Consider the following 16,870-nt stretch of genomic DNA (forward strand, 5'->3'; position numbering starts at 1 on the left):
AGGCTCGATAAATATCCAACCTCTTATGGCATCATTTGTGTATTTGCCCATCTAACATGGCTTGCTCTGCTGTAAAATGGTATATGTCAATTATATTGCTTAAAAATGAACTATTTTCTTTTGGTAGGCCATCATATATGGCCTGTCTAAAGCCCGCCACACACTACAGGATTTTTTCAATCTTCCCCGATTCAGACACCACACACTGCAAGACAACAGAGGACAGATCGCACCTGATCTTCTAGTGTGTGGTGTCGCTCTGGAGCAGACCACACACTAGCAGATTCTTCAGCCGAGAATCGGCTCCTCACTCTTCCAAATCTCGCGTCGTCCAACGTGACTTTGTGCTGTTTCCCTTCATTGCTGTTTTTACATTAATCTCCACTTTCAATAATAAGCGGAGAACTCATTCATTCCCTCAGTTCATTCATTCACATCGGTATCGCTCCTTCAGTGCAGACCCCCCCCAGTGCGCACGGAGCACGGACTGTCAGCACCTTGTCAGAAAATTTGAATGTTCCAGTACAGAAGAGGGAAACAGTTTCAGATCATTTTATTATAATTTACCTTCCACATTTAATAATAATTCAGCTTATAAACTAATCTGTTTGTGTGTGTTTTTTTGTTTTTTGTTTTTACTTTTGAGTCCCGAGTGGAGCAGTAGAATAAAGTTATTAGCAGACCGTGTCAAATAAAAGCTACTTTTTAAAATCACCAGATATCTTAAATCATTCTTTATGTCCACAGATGTGATAGTTTACACCAGAATAAAAATACGTTGAGCTTTGATTAGGTAAGTTTCATTATAGACCTTTCCGAATATCCGGGCATTTCCGAGGTTACCCACAATGCAACGCAGTTTACTCGGTGAAAACAATTGCCTCAGCAGTATCTTTCGGATGGCTCTGAACGATTTCTTGACACCATGCCGAAAAGTTGTTGTGCGGTTGGATGCTCCAACAACAACGTGAAGGACAAGAAATTATCTTTCCACATCTTTCCCATGGACCCGGATCGCCGGACAAAGTGGGTAAACCCTGTGAAAAGAGTGGAACCGGACGGCTCGGAGTGGACGCCAACCCACACAACAGTCCTTTGTGGTGAACACTTCCTCAGTGGTAAGAACCGCTTTTGAGAAAGATAAAACCTGTTGTTTTGTTCCCAACATGTTTATATGTTAGCTCCAGCGCTGTGTTGTCAGTTCACTGAGTTATTAATACTGTAACGCCGTCAAAGTTTGCCGGTTTAGAGAAATGCCAGTGGTGTCGGACTGAAAACTGGCGTTTTTTTTTTTTTTTTTTCATAAACCAATAACTTTAGATCAGTGTTTTTTTTTTTTTGTCTGCGTTTCACAACACACATTCCATTATGACATTGATGTCGGGAACCTCCGTCGTAAGTGGTAAACTAAACAGCGAGTACGGGAAGCATCACTCTTAAAATTCTCAGCCGCGGCTGAGAATTTGCGGCCCGCAAATGACTTCAAAACTGCACACATAGTTACACATGGTTGGCGTAATCTACCATATGTCAATACAGCTCCCGACACATGTCAAGGTATGAGTAACACATTAGTCTGACTACAGGAACAATGTACTATCATCTCGCCTTATTTATTTATTTTCTTCCTGTTTGCAGGGAGACCCAACAAAGATCCCACACATCCTGACTTCATCCCCTCCATCTTCATGCACATCAGAACTGACCCCAAGGCATCACAGTCCAAACTCCAGAGATTTGCTGCTGCCAAAAAAAGAAAAAATCTCCTCCCAACACCAAGTCTGTCTAAAAAGAGGGCACTCCAAGACGACCTCCGTTCAACACCCACAATTCAAGACAACCTGCATACACCGGCAGCAGTACCCTGCCCCTCATCACCTGAACTCACCGCCGCCCCGATCCCCAGCTGCAGTCACACTCCTCAGGCTGGACTGTCCAAGCCAGTTGCTGAGGATGAACGGAAGCAGCTGTATGAGGAGATGGACAACCTGCGCATGGAGAAGGCAAACCTTCTGGAAGAGAACAACACACTGAGCAGGAAACTGAACGATGCAGTGCGCCTGCATGCTGCCAGTGTAGAGGGGAATGATAAGAAGTGCCAATTCTTCACTGGAATTTCATGGGTTGTATTTGTGAAGACTTTTTCATTTTTGGTGACATTTATGAAACCCACTAAAATAGCCCAGAAATTCGACTTGAGAGACCAATTTTTTATTACATTGGTGAAGCTGAGGCTGGATCTGCCTTTCGCATACATTGGCTATGCGACTGGTCTCTCAACAAGTCAGGCCAGTGAGGTCTTCTGGAGGTGGATCGAACTGGTGTCGATCAGACTTGACTTTGCAATTAAGTGGCCTGACCGTGCAGTTTTACAAAGAACCATTCCTGGACCCTCCTGAAGTGTTTTCCCACGGCTTACATGCATAATAGACTGTTTCGAAATATTCATTGACAGACCAAAGAGATTATGTGCACGGAGTAAAGTTTACTCCAACTACAAAAGACACAGTACTGTGAAAGTTCTGATAGGATGTACACCCAATGGTTCCATTTCTTTCCTCTCTAAAGCTTGGGGAGGACGTGTAAGTGACAATGACATTGTGAGAAAATCTGGGTTTATAGACCCCAACATGCACCACCCACAAGATCAGATTTTAGCGGACAGGGGGTTTACCCTGAAAGACGACTTTGCAGCGCTGTGTAGTGCGGACATTATAACACCTGCGTTTACAAAAGGGAAGAAACAGCTTTCAGCCAAAGAGGTTGAGGAGTCGAGAAAACTAAGCAGTGTAAGAATTCACATTGAGCGTGTTATCGGCCACATGAAAACAAAGTTTAAAATTTTACAAGGGAATTTGTCCATACCTGTAATTAAAAGTTTGACCGATGAAGCAGAAGAACCTGATCTTAGCAGGATTGACAAAATACTGACTGCCTGTCCTGTATTTGTCAACCTGGGTGACAGCATTGTCTACCAGGAGTAAAAAACGCATTGATGCGACATTGTGCTGAACAGTTAACGCTGCTGGCTGATTTTAAGTCATTTATGTAACTTGGTTAATCATTCTGGTCTGTTGAAACTCTTTTTTCTAATGTCATTGGAATAAAACAGAAAACTTGAAAATGTTTCTCTCTTTATTTACAAAGCACAGCACGACATGCACAGGTATTTCAATATCAACAATAAAAACACAACACACTCCAAATTATGCAAAAGAGAAGGCAGTATATAAAGTGAGTACCGCAAACAATGTGCAATTTCAATATGCGATACAGTATGTGCAACACCAGTCTCTGATGCTGTGCAAAATGCCCAAAAATGTAATGGTTAAAGAGCAGCTTCACTGGAACGATTGAGGTAGCGTTTACAGTTTTTGCGGTGCACATACAGTATATTACACCTCCGGCACCTGTCACTTCACAGTCTTTAGTTTCCTGCACGGGGGACAGCGCCATTTACCCTTAGGGACTTTTTTCAACTTCAAACAGTCCCAAGTGTAGCCACTTGTACTTACAGCCAGGATTGTCACAGCCTACGTACTGCCTGTTGTCCTCTGGCTGCTGACACACACAAAAGCACTGGATTTGTATGTTTTCTTTGTTTTCTGACTGTTCAAAGCTTTTGCGTTCCACTGCTCTCGTCAGGAGCTCCAGCAAAATGTGTTTTTTGAAGAAGGCCGTTGTTTTCTGCACCATCTCTTCAATGAACCCATCATCACGTTTAACATCGACCAGAAGAGAAAACTTCTCTGTCCAAACGAAGAAGTTGCAGTTTCGAGTGTCGTACACAAACATTTGCAGTTGGACTTGTGTAAAGTACTTGTGTAAAGTACTTGTGTGATGTTTTCAAGGTCACACCCACTATACAGCAGTTCTTATCACCGATAAAGTCCTGTAGTGTCTTATTACGGAATGAGTAGGGGCACTTGACTTCAACTACACGTTTGCCATGGCATTCACACTCTGTTACTGAGTCTGCACTAGCCCCCAGGGAGGATTTCCCCTCTGCGATTCTGAGTCCTGTCCTCTGTACAGTTAGACCAGTGTGGGGTGGCTGAGCACTGTTCAACAGCTTTGCATAGGCCTGGAGAGCTGTTTTTTGATGTTTCTGTCCCCAGTTGATTGCAGCTGTGGACACAGTTTCAGGGAAGCAGATTTGTTTGATAACTGAATGGGATGGTTTGTCTTGGTCTGTGTGGAGAACACTGTGCACTGAGGATGAAGTTATTCTCCCACATCGTTGTTCATGCCATGCCAGACAGCCACTTTGTTCTACAGTGCGTTTCTCAATTTCAGCGATTTCTTCTTTGGTGACTGTCATAGTTGACATGATTTCTTCACACTTTTTTGGATGTCTTCTTCAGAGATTGTTGCAGCAGAATACAGTTCTCGTGATGACTGTGGAAGCTGTACTCTTGGTGTTGATTCCCTCTTCCAATGGAAACTGTCAGAGTAACCCTCAAAACAACTCAACACCACAGGTCTGCTGTCACATTCCAATAATGACTTGAGAAATGTTTGCTGTTCTTCTTGAGTCGCTCTTGAATATGGCTTCGGCCGTCTTTTCCTACTGTTCTTGGCTTTCAACACACATGAGTCTCTGTAGAATTTTATCTTGCTTATGGGGTCAGGCGTCACCTTTTTAACATAGTCACTGTTCCACTTGCAAGCCACATCAGTACATGCTTCTTCGGTCAACCCGAGCCTGACGAATGCCTCAATCTTGAAGAGGAGGGCAGTCACATGGGAGCAGGATTCCCCGAGTCTGTGAAAAAATTACATGTTTGTCAAACTTCCAGTGAATTTAACAAATTCACAAAGTTAATTACTAAACTATTTAAGACAAATGACTACACAAATTTAATTATCACACTATGAACTAGCACACGGTTAGTACAAACCTTTTGGTAATGGCCTCAATATTTGGGATTGATATCAAAAACCCAAACATAATTACTGCCTCTTCATTCTTATGCAGTTATTGCTGACTGGTTATAAAGCAGACAGTCTGTGTGTCATACATTTTGTGAATCTTACCCTGCCATGCATGTGCAGTGAGCTGCTTTTACTGTCCCGCCTGCTGCCACGGCGACCCATGGTTTGTGAGGGGGGGTCATTGACTCTCTGTGATGGTTTCACGTTGGCACAAAGTAATGTGTATCCTGTCTTTGGGATATGGCAAGATAGGACGTTCTCAACCCATCCAGATTGGAAGTACTGATCTGCTTCAAGACTCTTCTTGTTTTTCATGCTCTCCCTGGTGAACACTCCTGAAACAAACAAACCAACAAAACAACACACACAATGTTAAACCACTACTTCGGTCAAAAGGCTTACATTAAGTAGGTCGAAGGTGCACTAAAGTTAATGACTTTTTTCCTTGCATGTGTATTATAAAAGAACTTACCTGGTGTGTCGATGAGGTAGGTGTAAAGGTCTCCATAGTCCATGTCTGGCCATTTCGTGGGGTCATCACTCCAAGCTCCTCTCGGCAGTCTGTACGGGCATTCAGCGCCTATCAAGTCCAGTGGCGATTGCTCTAAGACTGCAAGGGAAGCTCAACTTCCCCTAAAATGTCAAAAAAATAAGTGGTCCAATATTTACTGTTGTGTGAACATTTCATTGACTCAATATGCGCTACAACACGTTCATCTTTTGTTTACAATCAGCTACTTATCTCAAGTAATTGACTCGGCTTTTTTCTCACTCCTCCTCGCAGCGGCACGGCGCTTTGAACAGCCGGACGCTGAGCGTCCATGCGGAAGCTCGAGTGGGTTGTTCTGCTGCAGTGAAACTGGACGCTTATTGGATAAAATACTGGGCTGGTCCCGCCCATGGACGCTCAGCGTCTCTGGGGGTCTATGGGGCAGTGAGCTGGCCTGGACGCTGAGCTTCTGCGTGGTGATTGGATGAGCTGTGTGAAGCTTTATTTTTTTTATTTTATTTTTTTTTCTCTTTCCCTTGTCCTGTTCGGCAGCTGGGGCGTGCAATATTGTATGATTGTAGCCTTTTACTATCCGAACAGATTTTAATGTCAGCAGCAGGACGAGACTGAGTCTCCTCCTGCTGCTGCCTTTATTTAAAGCTGGCATCCGGCATGGCTGCCGGACAGGACCGGGACGGAAATGCTCAGAGAGCAGGGACAGAAAGAGAGAAAGATAAAGAGAGGGAGAACGGAAGGGGGGGGGGGGGCACAACCTATGTACAAAGTCACAATACAAAACAGTGTTGTCGACGCACCACACGCAACCTAGAATAATCCCAAACCCCCAATCTAGACAACACCAAAACAGAGCCGACAACCAACACAGAAAATTACAGAACCATACATACTTTTTTTTTTTTTTTTTTTTCCCCCGAACCATATTAGTGAACAGACCAGGCCACAAAAATAAAAGGAGGTGTAGGGGAGGAAGGAAATGCAAGGACACCACAAACCCTTTTTTTTTTTTTTTTTTTGAATATAGCTAGTAGTAACTAGTAGTAAACTTGGGTCGTGCATCAAGAGAGGTCTGCAACAGATCACCATTATTCTAACCACCACAAGAAGACAAGGTAACCGAGTATGTGAAGAGTGATTAAAGATCAACGTGATCATGTGAATATGATGGTGACAGTGATGGTGATAGTGATCATGCATATATGACCTCTGACCTTTGAGAAGGCCAGAAGCAGGCCAGAGAGGCCCTCAGAGCCCAGACAGCCGGCGGCCATCACAGAGCCCGGTTCCAAGCCGCTCCCCCAGGCAGACGCCCACGCTCCAGTCCAGAAACGGGGCAGAGGAAAGCCCCGGCCGGGGACCCCGGCAGTCCCGGGGCCCGGGGCCCGGGCCCCGCGGAGCCACGACCGGCAGGAGCCGGTCCACCCCGGGCGCCGGACGCCCAGGGCGGGCAGGGCCGAGAGCCCGAGGCCCAAGAGCCCAGGAGCCAACCCCCCACCCAGGCGGAGGGCCATGACCCACCCGGGAGCTTGATTGACAGCGAAATGAGCAAATCAGCGATCTTGAAGTAAAAAAAATGCACCAAAATGCTTCTGAAGTTTTTCATTCTGTTGTTCTGAGTTGATTCGGAGGCTTTGCTGATCCCTGGAGACTTTGTGTTTGTAAAAAACGACGAGCGTTGTGTTTGGAGACTCGTTTCGGTCACTCTGTGGTTTCTGTCCTCGACGAGCAGCTGTGGAGCTTCTCCCCTTCTCTCACACAGCCTCCAGCCTCCAGCAGCTCCAGCTGCTCGCTAGCTGCACACAACGGCAGACAATGTGAATGTTGTGGACCGGATTTTGGTGAAGCCATTTGATAGTCTTTCTTACGAAGAGAAAATTGGTGTTAAACTGCATAACAGATCAACTCCTAAGACTGAGCTGGTGCCGAAAGGTGGGGAAAAGTAACAGGTTCTTTCAGCTGTCCTGGTCTGACCAGGTGAGCTGCTGACTGGAAGTGCTGTCACCAATAAAATGTCCTGCTGGCCATGTCTCTGGATGAAACCATCTCAGGGAGGTGTTGTCTGGTCACAAGTGGGCTTTGAGGATCTGTCTAACTTGGGCATACAAAAGGCATAAAAGCTAAAAGAATTTACATACAAAAAACAGATTACACATATTGCAATGTATGCTGAAAATGAGCTTCCCCTCTTTGGAAGGCCAGCAGCCGCCACTGATCAAGTCCAATTTCTGCTTGTAGCGGACCTTTGCCTTCGTAGGCAGGTTGCTGTAGTACTCGTATGTCATTCCGCGACTGTTTTAAAGGAAAAAAAACGCACACAAAAAGCCAAAACCACTCGGAGTCCAATGTGTTTCTCTCTGACGACCGTCTTGTTTTCACCGACCCGATCCGCCATTTTGAATTGTGACGCGTTTGTGACGTGAGCCCGGAAAGGTCTATATGACAGGGAAAACAAAAAAAAAAAAAAAATCCCCTTTGCAACATGTAAACACATCAAGAAAAAAAACAATGTGCACTGAGCTGTAGAAATGCACAATGAAGATAAATGTGCATGTTTCAGAATGAAAATTTGCCAGATATCACAGAAACAATCACTGAGTGCCATCTGCGTGTGTCTCGCTCGGCAGCACGCACTGCTGCGTCTTTTAGAACCAAGATGGCGGCGGCGCTCGTACGGTTACGCTGAAAGATGTCTCCCAGCTGGATGATGCCTCAGTCATGTGTATCATATCGTAAAGCTCACCAGACACCAACCAACATCAATAAACTTTATTTAAACTCCCAAGATTAACGACAAGCCCACAAGATGGCGACAATAACATTCAGGCGCATGACGCGCTGTCACTACTGCAGAGGATTATGAAGTTAATTATGGTCAGAGGAGAGCCTGGATAGGTGGAAAATGACCACAAAGCGATAAGGAAACAAAGCATGTTGTGTTTGGTGTGAATAACTTTGAGATTTGGTGAAGAAGTGTGTGAGAAAAGTGCAATCTGAGGCGCTGGCTGTGAAATGTAAAGATCGGTTTTGGGTTTGTTTTGCCGCTGACGGGAGGCGGTCGGCTCAGAGAATATTCTGCCTGGTGTCATCTTAAAGAGCAGGTTTTCTAGTTTCATAGGAGGCCCAATATGTTGGGATGGAGCACACGGATCTCTGGTTCTGTTATGTTTTGTGTTGGGAGGTGCGCTGAGGGGGGCGGTACAGTGTCCGTCGGGCCGAACGCGTTAATGCCTCGTTTTTATCATCCTGGCATAAAATTATTTACTTTTGGGGTTTTCAATGGATGTGGGACTTTTGTGGTGGTTTGTAGTACATTTTCCTGCAGAGGCTTTGAAACCTTGGGTAAGATCAATAGCTGTTTCAGTAACGGGCTTGTCTCCAAATGAAACAGACGATATCTTGTAAATGACGTGATATGATAATCTCGGCTGTGCAATATCGTAAATCGCGATTATATCGTAAATTGGCACATCCCTAGTTGGATCTTATGGAGTAAACTGAGGATTGATGAGTAAACTGAGGAGATAGGAGTGTCAAGCTTGGGCTTCATTATTCTGGAACCTACAATATATGTGTTTAATGTAATTGGTTCTTACCTCTTAATTGTCCGTGAATCTGCAGGCATGCTGATACCAAATAAAGCTGTTTTCGAGTGGAATTGTTTCTTTGCATTTATCATTCAATTGGTAATCGACTAAAAGGAAAGGCATATATTTATTTGGCAGCTCAAATACAAGTCATGAGAAACATGTTATGACAAAACGTAAAAAGCAGCAGCATGAAGTCCTAAGTTTTCATTAAAAAGAATCCAGCTGTTCTTTAGTACTGCAAAGAAACATTTACAGTTCAGCCAAAAGGCACTAAGGTGTCACCGATGTTTGTCAGTGCACAGCACAGGTGCACAATTTAGTCTTCATCCTCTTCTGGCTGCAGCATGTCGGTCTGCTCCTCCACTGGTTCACAACAACTGGTCGCACAGTCACTTCATGACATGTTCTGTAAAGCCACCAAACTCTCAGCAGCTTCTGAATCTTTCCTCCTCTTGTTGTGGCTTCTAGCACGTTCATCACGGGCCTGGGCTCCAGGAGGTGGTGCTGGGAGCTTGTTGTGGCCCAGATCCACTAACGGCAACCAGTCAGTTGTGTCTGGGGATAACAGGTCTGATGGATGTCCTGGAGTGGAAAGAAAAAAAAAAATCTGTGTCACAAACAGGTCATTACATTAACTACAATTTACATAGACTCTATGGTATAGAATATGAGCAATAACCCTGGACATACTGTCATGCAATCATGGTCACTTTTTAACTCCCATAATAAATCAGTCACTTCATCATACACACATTCTGTTGCACTAAAACATATTGTACATATTATATATTATAGCTCCTGTTATATTTTAGATTTATGTTGTATTTAAAGTTCGGTCTTTCCTCCTTTTAGATCTATGTTATTATATTATCCTAGTAATATTCTTAATAAGATTTGGACTGTTATTTATTTTTATTCCTTATTTATACTTTCCCTCACTGTTTTGCCCCTGTGTGTTCTTTGAGCCTCTGTCATGGTAAATTTCTCCATGTTGAGATAAATAAAGGCTATCGTATTCTATACACATCCACACACTCTCACAGAATAACTCTAAACCTTGAAGATTAAGAAATGCTGAATTCTATCCTTACAATACCAAACAATTTATATGATACACTGGAAGTTGATTTGTTATTTTGGGGCACATTTACTTGAGGGTCCCCTGGTGTGGCTGCTCTCAAGTATCAGTCGCTCTGATTCGAAATTGTTCCTAAAAGCAGCAATAACCCGAAGTAATAGTCAATCCTAACTCCAGCACCAAAACGTATGCTATAACTTTAGACAGTAGTCTAATATAAATTCGGTTGCGCCACAGTGCAGAGCACAGGGTTCCCACAACAGTCCTTCTGACCAAATGCTGCATAAAATCATCAAGTAATTACGCTGATCTTACCGGATACAGGGTGGAGATCACAGACTCTCATGTTCTTTATGCTTGATTCCTGAACATCAGCTCTTGAAATTCTCGTTAGCCAGCCAGCCGTCTTCTTTGTGAGACTTGTCGAGTCTGCTCTCCTTGGTGCGTGAAAACAGCCGGTTTCCGAGGAAAAAAAAAAAAAAAACGACCCACATCGCGGTCTGCCCGCATCCCACAACAGCACAAAAGTTCACCATTGTCGGTCTGGACTGCTCTATTCATGCACGGACGATGATATGTACCGGATAATCTGTTCAGTCCGCTTGAAACTGCTGTGTGACCACACCGTGTGTGTCCTCCAACATGGCGATTGTTGTGGAAGGTCACGTGACCGTGACGTCTATTAGGAACACCCTATTCTCCACCTCTTAGCAGCCTTTTCTCACAGTCCATCTCATGAATTTTCTATTTCATCAGCCCTTCTGTAATTTCACAACATTCTTTGTGTTTCTTAGGTAATAGGTTAGGTTACAGCATATTTCCACTTGCGCAACATAGCTAAAATAAGAAACATTCTACCTAGAAGCGATCCTGCAGAAAAACTCATCCATGTATTTGTTTCCACTAGACTGGACTACTGCAACTCCCTTCTCGCAGCCTGCCCAAAAAGTGCATTAAAAACTTTCAGTTGGTTCAAAATGTGGCCGCCAGATTATTAACTGGAACTAGAAGATGTGAACACATTACTCCCGTTCTAAAATCTCTTCACTGGCTTCCCGTCGAGTTTAGAGTTAGATTTAAAATCCTTCTCCTCACTTACGAAATCCTAAATGGGATGGCTCCAACCTATCTCCAAGATGCTTTAACGCCTTATCAACCAATCAGAGCACTTCGCTCTCAAAATGCAGGGTTACTGGTGACTCCTAGAGTCTCTAAATGGACATTAGGTGGAAGAGCCTTTAGCTATCAGGCACCGTTTTTATGGAACCAGCTTCCAAGTGGTGTCAAAGAGGCAGACACAGTCTCCACATTTAAGGTTAGGCTCAAGACGTTTCTCTTCGATGCAGCCTATGATCAGGTCAGCTAGGGATACGAAACTTAACTAAACTAAACTAAACTACACTAAACTAAACTAAACTAAACTATACTAACTAAATACTAGTTTAAATACTAAACTATTCACAAAGCTGCCCTAGGAGCTAGAATGCTGTGGGAAGTACGGTGCACTGAGCCCTATCCTCTAATGTCTGAATGTTATTCCCTTTAGTCCGTTCATTGCTTTTCACCTGTTGTCCCCCCCTTCGAGGGGGAGTCTTCTCCAGTTTCAGTTGCTGACTCCATTATTACGAGGGCCTATGAACAAGCTCCGTCCGGACCGGGAGGACACTCCTGTCGGTCCTGCCCGTGGACTGGCTTCAGTTCTACTTCTGGGATCCGTGGTTCCTGTGCTGGACCGTCCAACGGACTGTACTCAACATAGTCCTAGGCTTTACTTCTTATTGTCTCATGCTAGCTGTTGCCAAAGCTGTCCGTCCCTGGGAGAGGGATCCCTCCATACTGTGGTTCTCCCCAAGATTTCTTCTTTTCCCACTGGGTTTTTGGAGTTTTTTCTTGCTGGATGTGAGGGTCTAAGGCGGTGGTTGCTTCGTTTTGTCTCGTTACTGTGATTTTGACATATTCATATTATGCTTATTCACTGTTTTTATTTTTACCAATCAATGTAACATCTTGAAGCCCTCTGAGGCAACTGTTGTGATACTGGGCTATACAAAAATAAATTGATTGATTGATTGATTGATAGGTTCTCACTTTGAATCCAGTGGTCGTGAGACTCGTAGGCCTCGCTCCATGTAAGGAAACAAGATGTCTGATACAAAACTGCAGAGTGACTAATATGTGAATTGAACTACGTCATTGGTGTGTCCAGCCATTACTGCAACAGCTGTCTGCCAATGCAGGTCCAGATCCCAGCACAGCCACGGTTCCCGTGCTCGGCATGCGTCTCGCAGTGGCACTGGGTCCGGAGGAGCGCGACAGTCAAGAGCAGGTGAATATTTTTCAGCAGTGATATGCACCGTTTTTCTTTGATGTATTCCAACAGATTTATTATTTATAATGAAGCCCAAGTCTGTTGACAAAAGTTCATTTGATAATATCTAAAACTCACTTTCTGTGTTGCAGATGTGGACAGTGAGAGGAGGACCTTCCCGTTGCCTTTGGACGGTACGTGTATAGTCTAATATCGATGAGAAGACACTGAGAAAAAGAGACACTTATAAACTACCACCTACTCCCTCTGCTGTTTAGTCTGCTTTGCTATTATCAGTGACTTATAAGGTGGGGCAAGAATAGCGATGCTTAACCTCTGTATATCTGGATCAATTTTTTTTCAGGAGTTTATGTTAAAATTTCCTCCAACTTTTACAGGCTTCCCTACACTTAAGGAAGCTGAGTTGCTTCTAGTTAGTTGCTTCAGAAGGGTTAGGCTTTATTGTCTATCACATCAGAGAAGAGTTTAACTTAAACGGAAGAACAAAAATTTAAACTCTGTTTTAATGACAAAAATACTGACACTGATTAAAAAATGAGTTCTGAACCAGCAAGCTTTCTGCTAACCATTTAAATAGGAGGCAACCATTCTAGAAAAATCAAATGTACTCATTGTTACGACCCAGGGTCGTTGGGAGGTCACAGGGGAGTGGTTAGACGGTGGCAAAGGGCCAACACAGTCAACCGGCAGATGCTCAAAAGGCTCACTAATGGCTGGAATCGAACTGAGTGGCACAGGCTTGAGAATCTGGTTTGGTTTACTCGTCATCTGGCATGTATGGCAGGACTTACAGTATGCAGAGACATCCTATTTCAGTGTACCAGAAGAAAGTCCTTGGGTTGCTGCTGGAAATCCGGGATTGTTGCAAAAGACCACAGCCTGCCTCTTCAGCCGCCCACATAGAGCGGATGGAGACAATAGAAGAATTTGAATCGGAGGAACAGCACCTAAGTGACCAGGAGACATTTGATACCCTGGTAGGATTGACAAGCTTGGCATACAGAACCAGTGCACTTGCACATTGTTGTTTTCCTCTGGAGACTAAAAGACAAACTTTATCATTCACTTATTTCAACAGGTGATGAACACAGCAAAAATTGGTGGGAGGAACACTAGGGACTGTGTCCATAAAGTGCTTCTACATAAAGTATTAATTTTGTGTTGAATGTTTTGTTGTTATAAATATTTTCAATTAGTGCTTTCTGGCTGTGTACCAGACTGCATGTTTTCATTTGCAGTTTCCCTATTTTCAGTGTGCAATAAAGTACAAATTCACTGCACAATGCATGGTATATATAACACATGTTTATTTAATACACTAATCAAAATGGAATGCTGATGTGGAAAAAATAAACATCTCGGGTGTTATTTATGACCAGTCTGTAACATTGCATCCTTAAATTGGAAATGATCAACTATATTGCATCCATCAATACTATATAAGACAGTATAGGAGAAAATACAAGCAATATTGGTGTGTGTGTGTGTGTGTGTGTGTGTGTGTGTGTGTGTGTGTGTGTGTGTGTGTGTGTGTGTGCGTGTGTGCGTATATATATTTGACAGCCCTATGACTTGTGATTTTTTTCTCTTAAGACTCTTCACTAATTCATTGATGGCACAATTCAATATGAAGGGCAAAGGGAAGAGGGCCAAAAAAGCCCTGGAAAAAACACGGATTTATGCAGCCATACAAAGTAAGCCTTTGGTTGTTTCTAAGTCGACATTAATGGACAAAACATTAACTTTGCTGTTAACATTTAAAATGCAATGCCATCTCTGTAAAATGGCTGGTGGTTTATGTATTAATACAGAATTTGTAGTTGAGGCAGAGCAGAAGCAACGTTTTTGCTTACAGATATGCAGATTTGGTGTATGAATGCAGTTTGTCCGTGCATTGTTCTTCTAATTTGTTTTTTTCTACTTGTGCAGATGGAGTTATCAAGTATGACAGAAACGCTACTCTGGAACTCATCAGACAGTACACTGCTGACTAGGGATGGGACGAGACACAAATTTCACGGGACGAGATATCTCGCGAGATTGAGTCCACGAGATCGAGACGACACGAGACTGAGGGGGGGGGGGGTGTTTGGTGCCGAGGTGTGGGGGCCAGCGCGGTACTCACGTGCAGCGTCGGAGCATGGAGTTTCTGGTCGGAGTGCCCCTTGTACGGCCACGTTGCCCTCCGCTCTACACTGCGCCCGAGGCGGCCGCCTAGTTCCCCTATTCCCATTCAAACCGCGGCGCACAGACGACGCCATGACTGCATTTGCACTTCATGCCACTAGGTGCGCTGTTTGCATGTTCAACCTTATTTTACACAGACACCACAGAGGAAGAAGGGCGCCGCAGCCGCTGCAGGCTCTCTCTGCATGCTGTTAGAAAAAGAGTGTGAGCCGGTAAGACGTGGTAAAATGTTCATTGATGCGATGCACCGTTTTTTCAATAAAAGAGAAGAACTGAACGATCGTTTCCGCACATTTTCTTTATGTCGTATCAATTAAACTGTATCACAAGTAGTTTGTGGACTCAAAAGACCAAGATTCCTTGCGGATACAACATGCGCAGAACAGTATTTCATGTCCCTTTCGACCGGGTTTTTAAATATGAATATGAGCATATTCAGGGTTTTGCACGTGTTTATATGGCTGTGCGCCATGTAATGTATCATTCCGTCAATATTCCAGTTAATAAAGAGTTTTTGCCTTTATATAAACGTACTTAATCTCGCGGCATTCGATCTCGCGAGATCTCGCGGCATTGCGATCTCGCGAGATCTCGTGACACGAGATCTCGTCCCATCCCTACTGCTGACCACCTGAAACATGCACCCCAAAGGATTGGCGGGGGAGGGGGGGCTTCCCAGTTACCATGGGCTGAATGATCTATGTACCGTTGTTTCCAATGCATTTTGAGTGCTAATGTTCTGGTTTGTGTGCAGTTTGTTTTGAATTTGAATGTTCTGTTTTTATACATTTTGAGTGCTATAAATGTGAGTGAAATTTTTGTAATAAAATTTGCTTTAAACAATTGGATGGTGATTGTAGTCTTATAAAGGTAAAGGTGCTTTATTTGTCATTATACAGTGAATGTACAACGAAATTCGTCCTCTGCATTTAACCCGTCCTTCGATGCCGCTGAAGCGTTCCGTAAGGAGCAGTGGGCAGCTGCCGAGGGCGCCCGTGGACCCATCTCCAGATGTAGAGCCAGGCTAATGGTCAGAATCACCTGACTGGAGGATTGTCTATTGTGCATGTTATCAGTTGTTATTCCAGAAGGTAGGAAACAATAGACAATCTTCGAAGAATTTGTTGTTTAGTTGTGGTTTCCGGTTTGTCACTGAAAAATAGACGAGTGGCACCTCGTCTGCTGAACAGAGAGCGCAAGTGAGTGCGCTGCACCGAGCTCACCGTGTGTGTTTATTCTACAGTAAGTAACTGTGTGTTTCCACCGGACGCGACGTGAATTTTTCGGGCGACGAGATTACATACAGAGTCACTGTAATGACGCGATTGTCGCTCAACCTTGAGCGGCGGGTGGCGGACGGCGAGCGTTTCCAGGGAAAAATCTGCGTGCCCGTCGACTTCCACTGCCACTCGCTGCTATGGGTGGCCGTTTGTGCCATACATCGCCTGGTACAAAATGCAGTTAAGAACGGCGCTTTTGACACCGAACGCCGCCAGGCGCTTTTATTTTGAAACGCCTCCCGGCGTCTCAAACGCCGAGCGCCGCCAGGCGCTTTTGGACGCCTAGCACCGCCACGCGCTCCATAACATGCTAATATTCTCCTCCCCTGAAGTTTCACCAGCCAGTAAAAGGTATCGGTCTTCTTTTTAGAGGAATTTTTTTCCATATATGTTTTATTGTCCACATGACGTTTGATATATTAAATGTATTAAAATCTATTTTTTCCTTTCTAATCAATTTTTCATCACTGAAATGTTCAAAAATAAATCTGAGATTCTCTCTTTAGGGTCTATGTTTGTCTGTTACAACATTACATTCTCAGTACAATTCAGTTTTTTCAAATAATATCTGAATGCATGATTAGAAGAAGTATTTGAATATTCGTTTGGCAGTAAGTGTCAGGGATGCTGAACTACGTAAACACAAATCTTCACACTGGTTATGTGGCTTCCGCTTAATTTATTATGACATAATTTGTTTTATTTTGTTACTGCTTATATTTTTAATAATAAATCACACAACATAAAACACCAGTTTAACTGGTACAAAGGCACAGATAATTATTTCACTTATAAACATGTTATTTCTGGCTGCAGGGGCATTTTATCTCAATGATGCAGTCATTGGACACCATGACATCTGGGGAGTCACCAAGCAGGTTGCTGTCAGAGAGGAACACTGCTTTTCCTGGATCGTCACACCAGTGGGCTTCATGTATTCCTCTCAATTCCCAAGTCACAAGCCTG

Source organism: Salarias fasciatus, unplaced genomic scaffold, assembly GCF_902148845.1.
Source record: "Salarias fasciatus unplaced genomic scaffold, fSalaFa1.1, whole genome shotgun sequence".
NCBI lineage: Eukaryota > Metazoa > Chordata > Actinopteri > Blenniiformes > Blenniidae > Salarias > Salarias fasciatus.